Source organism: Electrona antarctica, assembly GCF_951216825.1.
Source record: "Electrona antarctica genome assembly, chromosome: 24".
Classification (NCBI taxonomy): domain Eukaryota; kingdom Metazoa; phylum Chordata; class Actinopteri; order Myctophiformes; family Myctophidae; genus Electrona; species Electrona antarctica.
The window spans coordinates 8,669,578-8,686,721 of NC_136803.1; positions in this window are offsets into that span (position 1 = coordinate 8,669,578).

Sequence of the window (17,144 nt, forward strand, 5' to 3'; positions counted from 1 at the left end):
TTCTCCACTAGTCCCTCCCTGACATTTAGTTCTACTGGATCTCTTCTTCACTAGTCCTTCCCTGACATTTAGTTCTACTGGATCTCTCCTCCACTAGTCCCTCCCTAACATTTAGTTCTACTGGATCTCTTCTCCACTAGTCCCTCCCTAACATTTAGTTCTACTGGATCTCTCCTCCACTAGTCCCTCCCTAACATTTAGTTCTACTGGATCTCTCCTCCACTAGTCCCTCCCTAACATTTAGTTATACTGGATCTCTTCTCCACTAGTCCTTCCTTGACATACATTTGTCGACCAAATTATCAATATATTTATTTAGTCATAGTTTTAGTCATCATATTAGTTTTTATTTAGTAATCTAGTTTTCGTCAGTCGTAAACTATGTCATGTCAAAAAACGTAGTCGACCAACATTCTACGCCATAGTTTTCATCGCGTGTGTGTGTGTGTGTGTGTGTGTGTGTGTGTGTGTGTGTGTGTGTGTGTGTGTGTGTGTGTTGCATGTGTCTATGGCTGTGGACCCCCAGGGGTCCTTGAGGGGGCTCCAGAGGGTCTCACTCATTCACTGCTAGATTTATTTTGCCCCTTATTTTGTCCTTTCAGTCTTTTATTTTGAAGGCGTTGATCTTATTTTAATTTACCCGAAACTCATGTTTTAGTAACAATCATTAAACATCATGTCATGAACAACTGAATGTATGTGATTGGTTAGCCTACATATCACGTAAACTTTCCCTTCATTGTCAATGGCATTTAATGTTTGTGTTGCCACAAATTTACGTGAAATTTGGCGGATATTCGTCCTAATAATTTCTCCTTTCATTGTCAATGGCAAATATGAGACGTGTGAGGACAAAGGCTGTATATAGGAGGGGCTAAAGAAAGAGAAAAAGGTGTTAAAAGTTGTCCTTGGCAGACGGCAGTGAATGAGTTAAATTAATATAGCAACAACTTCAGTTCAACCACTTTAACCTCTACATCAGATATTTTAATATATCAGATCTACAAGCTCTGCATGTGAGTTTGTAAAACAGGCTATTGTCACAACATCTTGAAGATGAAAATGAGAAGAAAAAAAACGAAAGAAGATGAAATCTGGTGTCGACTCAGACTCTGTTTATTGCCACGAAGTCGAATAGTCAGTTATGATGTGTCAGTTGTACATAATGAGATGAATAGTCAGTTATGTTGTGTCAGTTGTACATACTGTATGAGATGAATAGTCAGTTATGTTGTATCAAGTTGTAGGCTACATATGAGATGAATATCTTTTTGGGGGGCAGTCCAGACCCCTTTGGGTTTCTGCCAACGTGACCTCCTGAACAACTAGTTGAACAGCCCTGAAGTATGGTTTCTGTTTGACTATGACATGACTTTGATTGAAAGGTTTTTAATACAAGCCGTTCCAGTGGCATCTAAATGTAAGGTTGTAAGATGCTCATCGGTGGATGGCGAGGATGAAGGGGTACTTGTAAATATTTCTCCCCTCCAAGTGGTCCCTGCGTGGGCCAAAACATGTTTTAGAACCTTTTATTGTATATAAACCTTTATACTGAACCACTGAAACCCTGTTGACTTTGCTGACTGGGGTCCCACAGGGTTCCGTACTCGGCACCCCTCCTTTTTTTTCTGCTGTGACCGTGTTGATTGGTCGACTAGACTTCATGTCGTTTACTCTCATGGTGGACTTTGTAAATCACTCTGGATTCAAACATCTGCTAAATGTCTGCATTCATTCTTTAATGACATTCAGATCATTCATTGTTCATCTGTTGAATCATTGGCAGTCATTCCATTGTTTTGTTTTCTTTTCATTTGAATATTAATTCCATATTATTCTCATTATTCAGACTAGAAGCTCGACGGCCTGCGGCCAGTCTCGCTCTAGCGTCACGGAGGGAAACAAGTGTAACACAGAAACCTGTGACCTGTAGAAAGATGTTACCATAGGTGTAACACAGAAACCTGTGGCCTGTAGAAAGATGTTACCATAGGTGTAACACAGAAACATGTGACCTGTAGAACGATGTTACCATAGGTGTAACACAGAAACCTGTGACCTGTAGAACGATGTAACCATAGGTGTAACACAGAAACATGTGACCTGTAGAACGATGTTACCATAGGTGTAACACAGAAACCTCTGACCTGTAGAACGATGTTACCATAGGTGTAGCACAGAAACCTGTGGCCTGTAGAATGATGTTACTGTAGTTGCGCGCCGCTGTTTGATGACGTTGCGTAGACTAGTGGTCCTAATGGGCAAAATGAGGTGGCTGAAATGTGCCTGAATTATGTTGTTTTATATTAACTGTACAATATGTGAAGACATTGAGGGATAATTAGCCTAGACCCAAGGCAGAGTCTGTGTTAGTGTGGAGGCAAGTGGAGTGCTGCAGGTAAGCTCAGCCCTAGCAACCAGACACCACCCCCTAGCAACCAGACTCCACCCCCTAGCAACCAGACACAACCCCACCCCCTAGCAACCAGACACCAGGTGATTCCTCTTGTGATTCTGGTAGTGGGATAATTCTGATGTTGTTGTCTGATCATTCATATTCAGAATTCAGATGTTATTGTGTGATCATTAATATTCATTATTCTGATGATCACATTTTGTAAAAGTGTTTAATTGTTCAATAAACTGATTCTTGAACGTCTGATATTGTTCTTTATTAATATTCATAGTGTTGTCATGACAATATATGTGACCAAACTTGACACAACAGTAAGTCATTGGATCTTTTTATTACTTTTGTTTTTTTCATGTCATGTGAAAGCAGGGACTCCCAGCTTCAAATTGACATGTTGGTTGTTCAGTTTGACCCACCAGTTTAGGAGATATGGCTTATAGAGTAATGTCTTGCAGAGAAACAGCGAGTTGAGAAAACAGGCTTGACAGGTTCACTTCTGTGGACTCTTAACATTACACCTAGCTACATGTTTAAGCATTTATTTCATATTTACATGTCTTCTGTGGTCTCTAACATTACACCTAGCTACATGTTTAAGCATGTATTTCATATTTACATGTCTTCTGTGGTCTCTAACATTACACCTAGCTACATGTTTAAGCATTTATTTCATATTTACATGTCTTCTGTGGACTCTTAACATTACACCTAGCTACATGTTTAAGCATTTATTTCATATTTACATGTAAATTTCAGCTCTGCCATTTATTTCAGACATGCTCTAGTATGTGAAGAGTCTGCCTGTGCTAAACTCTTTTTGGATAAAATAAATAAATCCGTTTTTCTCCTCTTGTGAAAAGCTGGAGGTTGCACGATGACAGGCTCTCAGTCAAATCTGATCACATATGGCCACAGCTACATGACAACAGGAGGGTGATGTTCTTGATGTGATGTTGCAGAATGAAAAACAGGGAGCTCTCTGTCTACCGAGCAATCTCCCTTCCTACTCTCACCTTATATGGTCATGAAGTGCTCATTATGGTCATGAAGTGTTCCTACTCTATATATGGTCATGAAGTGTTCCTACTCTATATATGGTCATGAAGTGTGGGTCATGACCCAAAGAATAAGGTCACGAATACAAGCGGCCGAAATGAGTTTTCTCCAACAGGTGGCTGGCATCTCCCTTAGAGATAGGGTGAGAGGTTCATCTCCCTTAGAGATAGGGTGAGAGGTTCATCTCCCTTAGAGATAGGGTGAGAAGTTCATCTCCCTTAGAGATAGGGTGAGAGGTTCATCTCCCTTAGAGATAGGGTGAGAAGTTCAGTCACACGAGAGAGACTCGGAGTAGTCGCTTCTTCGCCTGGAAAGGAGCCAGCTTAGGTGGTTCGGGGCATCTGGTTAGGATGCCTCTCGGGCGTCTCCCTAGGGAGGTCCTCGAAGCACGTCCCACTGGGAGGAGACCCCGGGGCAGAGCAAGGAGCAGTTGGAGGAAACGCATCGACTCACTGGCTTGGAACGTCTCGGGATCCCCCAGGAGGAAGTTACTACAGTTTGCTGTGAAGAGGGAAGTCTGGAGCTCTCTGGTGGAGCTGTTGCCCCCGTGACCCGACTATGGATAAGCGGTTGAAGATGGATGGATGGTGAAACGGTGAGACTCGGGTCAGTAACGTCTCTTCAGTAAACATGATTTATTAGAAGAGGTTACTACAGGTCAAAGGTGAAAGGTTACTTGAGTAAAAGTACTACTGGCATCAAAATGTACTTAAAGTACCAAAAGTAGAAAGTACACTCAGTATTCAGAACGTCCCATTTCACAAGTTTTCAAATGTTTCAAATATTTATAGGTGTCGTTGCATGTTGTTCCCACCAGAGTGCCCCCTATACTATATATATTGAGAAACTGCTTCCTGTTCTGTAAGCTTCACTTCCTTCCAGGTCATTGATGGTTGCTGAGATAAAAGGGGTGGCTAGTATTGCGGCCTTCTGTTTGCCAGAAGAGAGAAAACCTGGAGCAAATAATGTTGATGCTTTAATCAGTTTGGCAATATGGCAAATTTAAATAACCTTTATTTAAATTCTCGGAGAGACCATTGAGGGAACCCCTCATTTACAATGATGCCGAGATTTACAAAAAAAAACAAACCGTTAATACAATTCTATATTTAGCAATCAGTTAAAACAGCAACATACAGGTGGACGGTTATTGAGTAAATTTCTAAAATGACCAATTGATGCCAGGGTATTAAGTTTAAGTTCTTGTTGCAAGACATTCCAAGACTCAGGTGCACCGATGCTGAAAGCAGCCTTTCCAAGTTCAGAGTTGGCAAAAGGGACCAGAAGGCCTAGCCAATCACTGGAGCGAGTTACAATGCGACTAGGTTTCTGATGTAACCTGGAAGAAATATATGATGGTAATTTCCCGACCAGGGCTTTATATATAAAGAGGTACCAGTGATTATTGCGTCTTTCAGTCAGAGAAGACCAGCCCACATTTTCATATAGGGTACAGTGATGAGTATCATAGCTGTCTCCAGTAATAAACCTCAGAGCCGAGTGGTAAACTGAGTCCAGTGGCTTGAGTGTGGAGGCAGCTGCATGACGATAGATTATGTCTCCATAGTCCAGTACGGATAGAAATGTGGCTTCAATAATCAGTTTTCTACAGATCCTGGGAAAATGTGCTTTATTTCTGTATAGGAAGCCAATTTTCTGACGTAGTTTTTTAACCAGATTATCTATGTGGTATTTGAAATTGCATTTGTCGTCCAGCCATATACCAAGATACTTATATTCCGAGACTCTTTCTATTGTTGATCCATTGGTGGTGGTGATATGGAGATTGGAATAGTCTATGTTTTTTGATTTAGAGAAGACCATGAATTTTGTTTTATTGTCATTAAGTGTTAGTTTAAGGTTGCTAAAAGAGCTTTGTAATGAGTTAAATGCGAGTTGTAGTTTTTCAATGGCCAGTACAGTGGAGTCAGCGGTACAGTAAAAAATTGTGTCGTCGGCATAGAGATGAATTTGACAATCACATTGTTCTGCCCTTACTATACGTTGGTGTATGGCTTGGCAGACAGTTAACATAGTTCCCAATAAAGTTCCTTAGGCAGTGACTTGGTTTAACTTCTTTACTGGTGAATAAATTGTAAAACTGCAATACAGAAAAATAGAAAACAGACATTTGTGTCAAACCAAACCCATTTATTTTGTATGCATCACAAGTTACTATTCAAAGAATCAAATTACAAACATTATAGAAAGATTAAACAAACTTACAAGCATATTGTTTAAGAGCTATAAAGTTAAACAATTAACACAAACTTACAGACTTATCCTGTCCAAGGCCTGAGAGAAAGGGTTAACTCAACATGCAGTGAGTGAGCTCTTGACAGTGTGCTGGCTTGAACTGAACTGACTCTGACCAAACTAATCACCTCATTATCTACCCTGGTGAGTGGAGAGGCTGCCCAGGTGAGGAGAATTACTAATTAGTCAAAGGAACATTGGTCTCCATTACACATACAAGGCTTAAAGGTAAACTACATAGAAAGTAAACAGCACACACATAGTGAGGAGACTATTTCATTGATGTATATAGTGAATAGGATAGGACCTAGAATGGAACCCTGTGGTACGCCAGATGTGACTGGTAGGAACCCAGATTGTCCATCACCCATCCTAACACATTGACGTCTACCATACAGATAATTCCTAAACCAGTTGCAGGCATCTGTATCAAAGCCTGATATGTGCAGTCTATCTAATAGTAAGGAGTGGTGAACTGTGTCAAAAGCTTTGGCGAGGTCAATACAAATGATATGTTTGGAATCGGTGGCATATACTATATTCCCTTTTATAGAGTTGTATTTTGCAGAGCTGGGACACTGGCATCAATACAGGGTAGGGAGGATGGGTTTTAAGAGGATTTTTGATAATGTTCAAAATGCTAGGCCTGCTGTTAGCCTACTTTATACTCTTATCTCCCAGAGCCTTCCTGGGTTATCACATTGTAGTGTATCAGAGGGAGCCTTGAGTATGTATGTTTCTATCAGAGAGAGCCTATATGTATGTTTTTTGTTGTTTTGTATTTTTGTATTTTTGTTGCTGGGATGAAATGGAAAACGATAATTAAAATCTGAATATATATATATATATATATATATATATATATATATATATATATATATATATATACTTCTTTTTTTTTTTATCTTGTTTTAAAACAATCTGCCTAACGATGATGTCACTGCTGGACGGGTTTCTGAACTGCCCACAGCCTTCCAATGAGACACAGACTGAGTAGGACAAAAAATTGCTATTTTAGTGAGGACCAATTATATGAAAATGGGTTGAAATGTGGTGAAGTGGTCCTTCAAGTAGAAAAAAATTGACATGACATCAGAGACACTGGGATCACTGCTAAAATCTAAAACCACACATTACAAACATAAAGACCCCCAGGAAAGTGTTCTAAATCTTCTAAACACCATTAACAAGTTTTCCTTTAACCAGTAAGGTGCCCTGACGGCTACTGAGGTCGCGTGCACGCATCCACCTGGGTGACAGCAGACTGCTGGGCGAGCGCTGGCGCTTTGGCATGGGGCGTCAGATCAACATATGGAATTAATTCTGTACTGGCCATTTATGGAGTGTCTTGAGCGTACAGGGTTTGATGAGGTCAGATCAACATATGGAATGTCGGAACAGGTCAGCTCCATATATGGAGATCTAAGGGTGGCAGCGGGGGCAGTGTCTTGAGTGTACAGGGACTGACGGCACGACAGGTTTTGCAGATTTTCATAGTAATCTGCGAACAAGGGTTGCAATATTTTTACTTTATGTGAATTTGGTTGGCATATATATCTTATTTTGATTTGTTTATTTGCTGTGTGCGATTCGTTTAGAGGCCCCAGTAGGCCCTGAAGCCTTCACTGCTTATCACCAATTTAACACTTGTGGGCTTATAGTCCCATTTTTTATGATTATAATAACCCCTCCTTCCCTTCGTATTTTAACACGACTTCCTTTTTAAGATTCAATAAACTTGATGTTGAATAAACCTTTTTGGTACATCAGCCTCTGGTTCTGTTCATTCTGAACACTTAACCAATTTGGGGTACCTTACCTTTGTTCACTTACCTTGTCCAATATAAATACAATATATGGTTAATGTGTTTGTAGGATCCCTCACTCCTATCTGTGAGGGTGGTGTAGTCATTATCTCCCATAATATATTATCCCTGCTACATAAACATTAGGCTATGTTTTCGAACATTGAGATTCTGTCACGGTCCGCTCCTCGCACCGTGGACTTTGACTGTCCTTATTTTGCTTTTGGACTTAAGATAAGATTTGTCATTTGTTCCTGACTGTTCTGTTTGTTTGTTTTGGTTACACTGTTTGTTACCTTGGTTTTGTTCGTCTTATTTTGTAGTATTGTTTTTAGTGTTTCCTGTCTTCCTAGTTAGCCTACTGTTTTCCTGCCTTGTCTAACCTTGTAATTGGTCAGTGTTTCCACCTGTGTCCTGTTAGTCCCCCAGCCTATCCCAGTGTTGATTGTCAGTTGAGTTCACCTGTACCCTGTTATCCTGGGTCTATTTAAGTCCTGTGTTTGCATTGTTCCTGTTGGTTTGTTAGTTCCCTGTTGGATGAGTTCCTGTTATGCATTTTGAGTTTTATCTGCCTTTTGCCCAGTTATGGAAGATCCTGAGTTTGATTAATGAATCCTTCTAAGTTTAATTGTTCTGCCTCAGTGGTGTATCCTGCATTTGAGTCCTCATCCCTACTCACCGTAACAGGTTCCTTACATACATCATTAATTAAAACACACACATTTACATCATTCATAACAGCTAATGAGCCATTATATTATTAGTATTGCATCATTCATAACAGCTAATGAGCCATTATATTATTATTATTACATAATTCATAACAGCTAATGAGCCATTATATTATTATTATTATCTTATATTGGAGTCCAGACTGTGACCATGAAGGAAAGAGAATTCAGTCAAGTTTAGTGTTGTTGTGAAACCACACTGGGCCCAAAGCCTGTTGCTAATGCCAACCATGTGTTGCTAATGCTAACCATGTCATAACATCTTACTTTATTTGCTTGTTTGAGTCCAGGGGCCCGTTTCACGAAACTTGGATTAGAGATTAAACCGGGATTTAACAGATATCCTGTTTTAATATATCCTGGATCAGCGATTAACCGGTTTCATGAAAGATGGTTAATCTTGCCAGATTAAGTTTGCCAGTTTACCTGGATATGTTGAGGCTTGATTCAGTTTCATGAAAGCAATGCCACATTAGTTACCATGGAAACGAATGCTGTGGATTTAGCCTGCTCCGGACCAGGCTAACAGCAGGTTTAACCTAATGCTGTGGACTTAGCCTGCTCTGGACCAGGCTAACAGCAGATTTAACCTAATGATGTGGATTTAGCCTGCTCTGGACCAGGCTAACAGCCAGGTTTAACCTAATCCTGATGTCTTTACTGTTCATTAACCAGTCAATCTGATCACAAACCAATGATGTTTGCTACACTTATTCAATTATTATGGGTTTATGTTGCCTTGTTTTAATCAGTCTGCATTAAAGGACTAATTTAAGCACTATATACAAAATAAAATAACCAAAATATATAGGCTGCACAACCTCATCATGACAGCTTGTGAGCTTGTAGATCAGCTGCTTTTGGTGAATGTTCCCACAGAATAGGATTGCTGTGGTGCAAGTGGTAAAGAAGAATTATTATATTATATTATATAAAAAAAATTGTATTAATTAGTGTGTTCCACTAGTGTGTTCCAATGCTTAATAATATAAATCCATAACTGTCTTTGTTGATGGGGGCGGGGCTGAATCATGACATTTGCCATTTTATTTCTCTGATATGTTCACATCTCTCTCTCCTTTCTCTTGCTGTGTTGCCAGTTTTACAAGAGAAACAAGTGGCCAGGTCTATGAAAACAAGTGCAAATGAAAATAGCTGATCTCCAAGCTCACAGCAACACATTGTGAGGTTGTACATCTGTTATTTAAAAACACATTGAGAATAAATCAAAATATTTTGAATATTTTTTAAACATTTTAATAAAAAAGGCACAATCTTTTCCGATAGATGTCTGTGGACAATCACATATTAATCTGGGGTTCCTTGACGTGAAGAAATGTGGGAACCACTGGTTTAAACAACATTAGGAAGCAAGCCCAAATTAGCAACTACTGTACACTTTAGAATCAAGCCCAAATTAGCAACTACTGTACACTTTGGAATCAAGCCCAAAAAACATCAACCAGCAACTATCAATGATTTATTTACAAGCTACTTTACAGAAAAAACAAGTCAAAGGTTGCTTATAATAAGCAGACATGGCAACACTGCCTGAAGGAAGCAAAGAAGGAGCCACAGTACCTTGGCTGTGAAAAAAGGTGGATATAATCGGAAACTGCTTCCTGTTCTGTAAACTGCACTTCCTTCCAGGTGATTTGATGCCTGGTGGCTGTCAGAACAAGCTGTGAACAACTAAGTGGTATGAAAAAAAGGCACAGACTTGTCATTTATTGTTGATTGTTTCCATAATACATAAGAGCTGATGATCTCTTATTGGAGTCCAGACTGTGATCCTGAAGCAAAGATAATTCAGTCAAGTTTAATGTTGTGAATCCACACTAGGCCCAAAGCCTGTTGCTAATGCTAACCATGTCATAACATACTTCATTTGCTTGTTTGAGTCCAGATACAAAAACCACGCCAGAGAATATTGTCTTGGTGTTTTAATCATACTTTGGTGCAACACTGTAACATTGTAGTGATGTTTATGAAGAAGTTTGATGCTAACCAAGATGCTAACTACTTAAGCATTTACATACTTTGTTTTTGTGATTCTGCCTCTATTTTACTATCTTACATGCCTATGTTTTGAGATTTTGCCTTGTTTATTGCTTTATTGTTGATTGCTTGTTCTGTGTTCTGTTCAGCACCTTGTGACTTTGCTTTACAAATAAAATGTACTTACTTACTTACTTAAGCTAGCTAGCCTTGGTTACTGAGGCAACAGCATGGCAAAACATTAAAGGGTCATTCTGCTTATTTTGTTGACATGAACAACACTTGTTTGAGTGTCTTAAAAGGATCCCTGGCTAATAAGACAAATATGCCTTAAAACATTATTCTTGCCCTGCTCTACAACTAAAATAAAAACACTTTCTTAAATAGAGAATCTTTCACTCAATAGGAACTGCTCCTATCGCAAGTTGATGATGTCATATGTCCATAATGGTCTAGTCCTATGGAATGTATGGAATGCATATGCTAATAAAAACAATGTAATACTTCCTAAGGTTAATATGAGCAAAGTAATATTTTATATACTTTTTATTAGCATGTGCATTCCATACATTCCATAGGCATATGACATCATTCCATATATACATATATACATCTTATATATGACATCAACTTCCGACAGGAGTAGTTCCTATTGAGTGAAACATTTTCTTTTTATGAAAGTGTTTTTATTTTGTAATTTTAGTTATACTGTAGAGGGGCAAGTATAATGTTTTAAGGCATATTTGTCTTTAGCCAGGGATCCTTTTAAGACACTAATGGTGTGTTGTAGTCAGTGGTGTAAAGCAGGGGTATTTATTCAGTGGTCCTTCAGGGGGTTCCAGGTGGTCCCCGCCAAATGGACATTAAAGAAAATGAACCCTTGTGGGTCCATTTGGTTTCATTTCACACTCTCCTCTCCTGCATCAGTTAATTTATACTAAGTCTACACATTAGAGAATGTAGAAGAATTGTTATTTTGATCAACGTTTGCCTTACTCTCTGTATCTCTCCTGTGGTACCAACATTAATACATAATACATAATACTCTCTGTATCTCTCCTGTGGTACCAACATTAATACATAATACATAATACTCTCTGTATCTCTCCTGTGGTACCAACATTAATACATAATACAGCCTTACTCTCTGTATCTCTCCTGTGGTACCAACATTAATACATAATACTCTCTGTATCTCTCCTGTGGTACCAACATTAATACATAATACAGCCTTACTCTCTGTATCTCTCCTGTGGTACCAACATTAATACATAATACAGCCTTACTCTCTGTATCTCTCCTGTGGTACCAACATTAATACATAATACAGCATGGAATTGTGGACAAAATCTTATCCGACAATGACACCAGAAATATTCTACATTTTGGGAGAGGCTACATTTCATCAGATCCATTTGGGCTCAAATGTAGAATAAATAATGGGCCTTGAAACCACTGGTGCAAAGTAACTAAGTACATTTACGTACTGTAGGCCTACTTAAGTACAATAATGTTGAGGTATTTGTACTTTACTTGAGTATTTCCCATTTCCAATACTTACTCCACTAGAAGAGGCAAATATTGTACTTTTACTCCACTACATTTATTTAAAAACTTCTGTTAACTTTACCTCACTTCTTTTAGTATTTAGTTAATTATCTTAACTAAGATACGAGTTTGGTTGTTAAAAAAGGTTGGCATTGTTTAATAATAACTGATCTAAATAAGGACCTATAAAGCCATGAGAGCAATGATACAAAAAAGTTGTATTTATTTTATGACATTTAAGTTATCCTATGTTCCCTCAGCCCTGTGTTCCCTCAATGTTCCCTACATATATATATGTTATCCAAAGCTCTATGTTCACTCAGTCCCTCAACCTGATAAGTGCAATAAGTGTAATAGTGTAATAACGAATAAGTGTAATAGTGTATTAAGTGTAATAGTGTAATAGTGTAATGGTGTAATGGTGTAATAGTGTAAGTGCAATACATGTAATAGTGTTAATTGTGTAATAGTATAATAAGTGTAATAGTGTAATAAGTGCAATAGTGTAATAGTGTAATAAGTGCAACAGTGTGATAGTGTAATAAGTGTAATAAGTGTAATAGTGTAATAAGTGTAATAGTGTAATAAGTGCAATAGTGTAATAGTGTAATAAGTGCAACAGTGTAATCGTGCAACAGTGTAATAGTGTAATAAGTGTAATAGTGTAATAAGTGTAATAAGTGTAATATAAGACATAAATATACGTTTTTCAGAAAGCTTAGGTCAGGATTTAGAGGGCTTTTTAGAATCGGCCTCAGTCCAAAATGGGTTAACATTGTTTTCATTTTTGTTTGTATTTGTATTCTTTTTTTGGCGTGGCGCTAGTTTATTTAATTATGTTTCTCACTTCAGTCAGGGAAAGTTGATGGAGTGACAGTCATGACTCATGGCATAAATAGTACAGTACACAGTACATGTATACTGTACAATAAATGCATGTATAATTTAATATATGACACAAGATGTACGCGGTTATAGATTTACTCTCTCGATGTTGAATTCCGTTTCGCCGCATTCAAAGGTGTGTGTGTGTGTGTGTGTGTCTTGTCTTGTTTGTGTCCAGACTTCAAGGAGGCGTTCGGTCTCTTTGGCAGAGCTGGTGAGAACCTGGTGGCCAATATCTGTAGTGCTCTGGGCACCTGGGCCAGAACCCCACCAACAAGGAGGTCACCACCATCCTGGGAAACCCAACCTCAGACGGTAAGAGGCCACACTCACACACACACACACACACACACACACACACACACACACCCCTACGTACAAACTAAAACATGCTAATACATAAATACATCAAGTCGTCAAGAATCATACGTAAGCTAAGAACCTAACAGTGGAATATCTATATAATGAAACTATGCGTAAACATACACTATAGAGTGCTACAAAAGGAACAACTGTCAGTTAGAAACCTTGTATATTCTTTTTTTTATGTCATCTTTTGATGCTTATTTTATACTTTGTCGCAGTGGTCCCCAAAGTGGGGTCCGGGGACCCCCAGGGGGTACTTGTGGGAGTTCCAGCTAAATGATGATTTGGAACTAGGGTTAGGGTTAAGGGTTAGGGTTAGGGTTAAATTGTGACTGGGGGTGCTATGGAGGAGCTGGCTATAGAGTGTCGCAGCCCCGCCCCCTTTCATGACGACGCCAGGCCCAGGAAATGAATCACAATGCATTTTTCCCATAGACATTTCAAAAAGTATTTATTTAAAGACCTAACCCTAACCCTAACCCAAATCATAACCCAAATCATACACAATATTTTGGACCAAACAAATAATTACATAGAAGAAAAACAACAAAAAAAGTGTTGTAACCTGCCGTTTTTTTCTACTTTCTAATTCTTTGTTTGGCCCAAATTGTGTTTGTTGTCATGATTTGTCACGACAAGAGTTGGCTTCGTCCGCGACGTAAACGTCTTCAAATAAATACTTTCTGAAATGTCTATGAGGAAAATGAACAGAGAATCATTTCCTGGGCCCTGGTAGGGGGCGGGACTGCGACGCTCTATTTAGAGGGGGGGCTAATGAATCAATGAATCAATTAATTGAGTCAGTCAATTTGGCTTGTTTGGAGGGGGGCTAAGCCTCCACCAGAGGGGGCTAAAGCCCCTCCTTACCCCCCTGGACCCGTCCCTGATGAGGCATCTATTTTTGAGTGGTGTAAACCACTCCTACAACTGGCTTTGTTATTGAGTGGTGTAAACCACTCCTACAACTGGCTTTGTTAGTTTGTCTGTCTGTCTGTCTGTCTGTTCGTACCAAAAAATGAGCATGGTTGCTATGGTCACCCAGTTCACACAGGTGTGATTTCATTACGTCAGACATTACGTCAGACCACAGCTGATCAGTCTATATAAGACCTTACACCACTCAGTTCACACGGGTGTGATTTTTTAAATATAACACTACCTGGTTTACCTGTGATCCTAGTTAACTGAGACACTACCCTGTTCCTGGTTTACCTGTGATCCTAGTTAACTGAGACACTACCCTGTTCCTGGTTTACCTGTGATCCTAGTTAACTGAGACACTACACTGTTTTTATGTGATCCTAGTTTACTGAGGCACTCAACTCGGTCTCACCCAAAGGGTCTAACCCAAACACAGTGAAATAACACAGATTGGCAATTCTGTACATACACTAACACTACTAGCCGTTGAAAGCCACGCCTCCGTCGCGGTCAAAACAGTAGTAGTGTAATATGTACGGATTTTGGGGTTTACTAGTCGTTTGTGTTATTTGAACGTGTTTGGGTGAGATCGGGTTGGAGGCACTACACTGTCTCTATGTGGTCCTATAGTTTACTGTCTCTGTGATCCTATAGTTTACTGTCTATGTGATCCTATAGTTTACTGTCTCTATGTGATCCTATAGTTTACTGTCTATGTGGTCCTATAGTTTACTGTCTCTATGTGATCCTATAGTTTACTGTCTCTATGTGGTCCTATAGTTTACTGTCTCTATGTGATCCTATAGTTTACTGTCTCTATGTGATCCTATAGTTTACTGTCTCTATGTGGTCCTATAGTTTACTGTCTCTATGGTCCTATAGTTTACTGAGGCACTACACTGTCCATTGCTCTGGTTTGTTAGTTTAAGTGGTGTTTAATATACTGCTCAATATACCACAGTAACTTTGGGTCCTGGACCCCCCTGTTGACCTCTGGGGGGTCCAGACCAACAGGAACGCACCTGCCGCCCCGCGTCCGAAACGGTACTGTACTGGCACACCCGAAATCACCATATATACAGTTAATATGTGCGTGTGTTTGTGTGTGTGTTAGGTTGCGCACAGGTGGTGAAAAACAACCATGCTGTTTCCGTGCTCAGACGCACCAAGCCACCCACCCAGCCAGCCAGCCACCCACCCAGCCACCCACACACATTATCATAGTCACTTAAGGAAGTGGTTACACCACTTAAAAACTCAACAGTTTTTCTCTCTCCACTACTCTGCCACTCAGGTTGTCTTCTCACCACCTCAAGCTATACCCAGACTGAGCTTCTCTTCTTTCCTGGTAAGTCGTGGATCTCTTGGCAAACGATGTATTGTACGTTTGGAAACATTAAAGTTCATAGACTTGGCTGGCAAATGATTTACGTATTAGTGCTCTAAACAAACAAGAAAAGGTCTATAGACTTGGCTGCCACATGTGATATGACTAATCTTCAAAAGACATGCATTGGGGATGAATGACATGATGAATGGATTATGTTAAAAATCTAATTTAGATATCTTGCTACTTGAACATTCATTGTTCATTGGTTATCTGGCATTTCAATGTACTGATACAATTGTGTCGCAGATCAAACTTCTGCATAGATTTAATAGATTCCACAGACTTGTTTGAAAGTTGTGTTGGATTTATTTTAATGTGTATTTTCTAAATGTTTAAGAGGTCATTAATATGTCCGTACACGGACAAATGTGTCCATGGCAAGACTTGGTCTTGTCCGTGGTGAATTTTCTGTTTTACACACCATTATAATGTTAGGCCTATGTTACCTGTGATCCTAGTTAACTGAGACAATACTACTACTACTATTCTTTTCAACCGGGCCACACAGCTCATTATTCTACTGTTGAAATGAATGGATTATAAATATAACTGTGTGCTTCGCTTTGTGTTTGACCTCAGTGGAAAACACCAGACCCTGCCTGAGGGTAATAATTTAACCATATATATATATACTGTAAATTACCAAAGTCCTGAAGGTGCCATACAGCTGAGTTCTAACCACATAGCAGTGGACAGAGTCTACAGCTGGCATAATGTAATTGTGAACCACATAGCAGTGGACAGAGTCTATAGCTGGCATAATGTAGTTGTGAACCACATAGCAGTGGACAGAGTCTACAGCTGGCATAATGTAGTTGTGTCGAGGCCGGGCACAGGACTCCTCCAATAGTTATGGAATAATCACTAAGAAAATGAGCTATTGCAGACCTAGTTTTGCTCCAATGTTCTGTCCGTGTCACTGACAGAGTCACTGTGCCGTGTAGTACCAAGGTACCGCACCAAGTTGTCATACAGTGGAAGTTTTACTCATAGTGATGGCGGCGCCACGGTCATCGACTTATCGTGTCATACAGTGGAAGTTCTACTCATAGTGCTGGCGGCAGCTGGAAGAAGGTGTCATACTCAAGTTCTACTCAAAGTTCTGGAGGTCCTGAAGGACTTCACGACATAGTGACTGTTAGTGACACGGGAGAGAACATTAAGCCAAACTATGGCTGCAATAGCTCATTTTCTTAGTGATTATTGCATAACTATTGGATTAGTCGACAGGGAGACCTAGACACAACTGCATTATGCCTAAGTCCACTGCTATGTTTTTTTTCACAATTACAGTATTCCAGCTAGGGATGTTAATTGTTATGTCTATGTACTAAATCTTTTGCTTTTATTTTATTTTTTCTGGGTTGCCTGATGCATCATGAGGACACCTCTACACCAGCAGTGGATCGAGAAGAGTACCTGAAGGGCTTTACCCAAATTATGTTTATTTACCCAAATTATGTACAGTGTCTCGCTGTTGCAAACATAGTGGATTTATACCAAAAAGCATGTTTTTGCAATAGGCGCCCCCCTACGGATGGAATTTCTTAAACCACCATGTGAATGAAATTTGGGGTGGACTTTGAACGATATACGGACTATTCTGCCTGTGGTGTGTTTTAATCGGATAGGTCATACGGAATGCAGGGAAAGTTAATTTTTGATTCGAGGATTTAAAAAATCATGAAGGATACTACACTGATGGTAGATCTTGTGATATGCTAGCTTATCCCTGGAATAAAAGCTATGCATACAAAAATGTAAAAACATGTCAC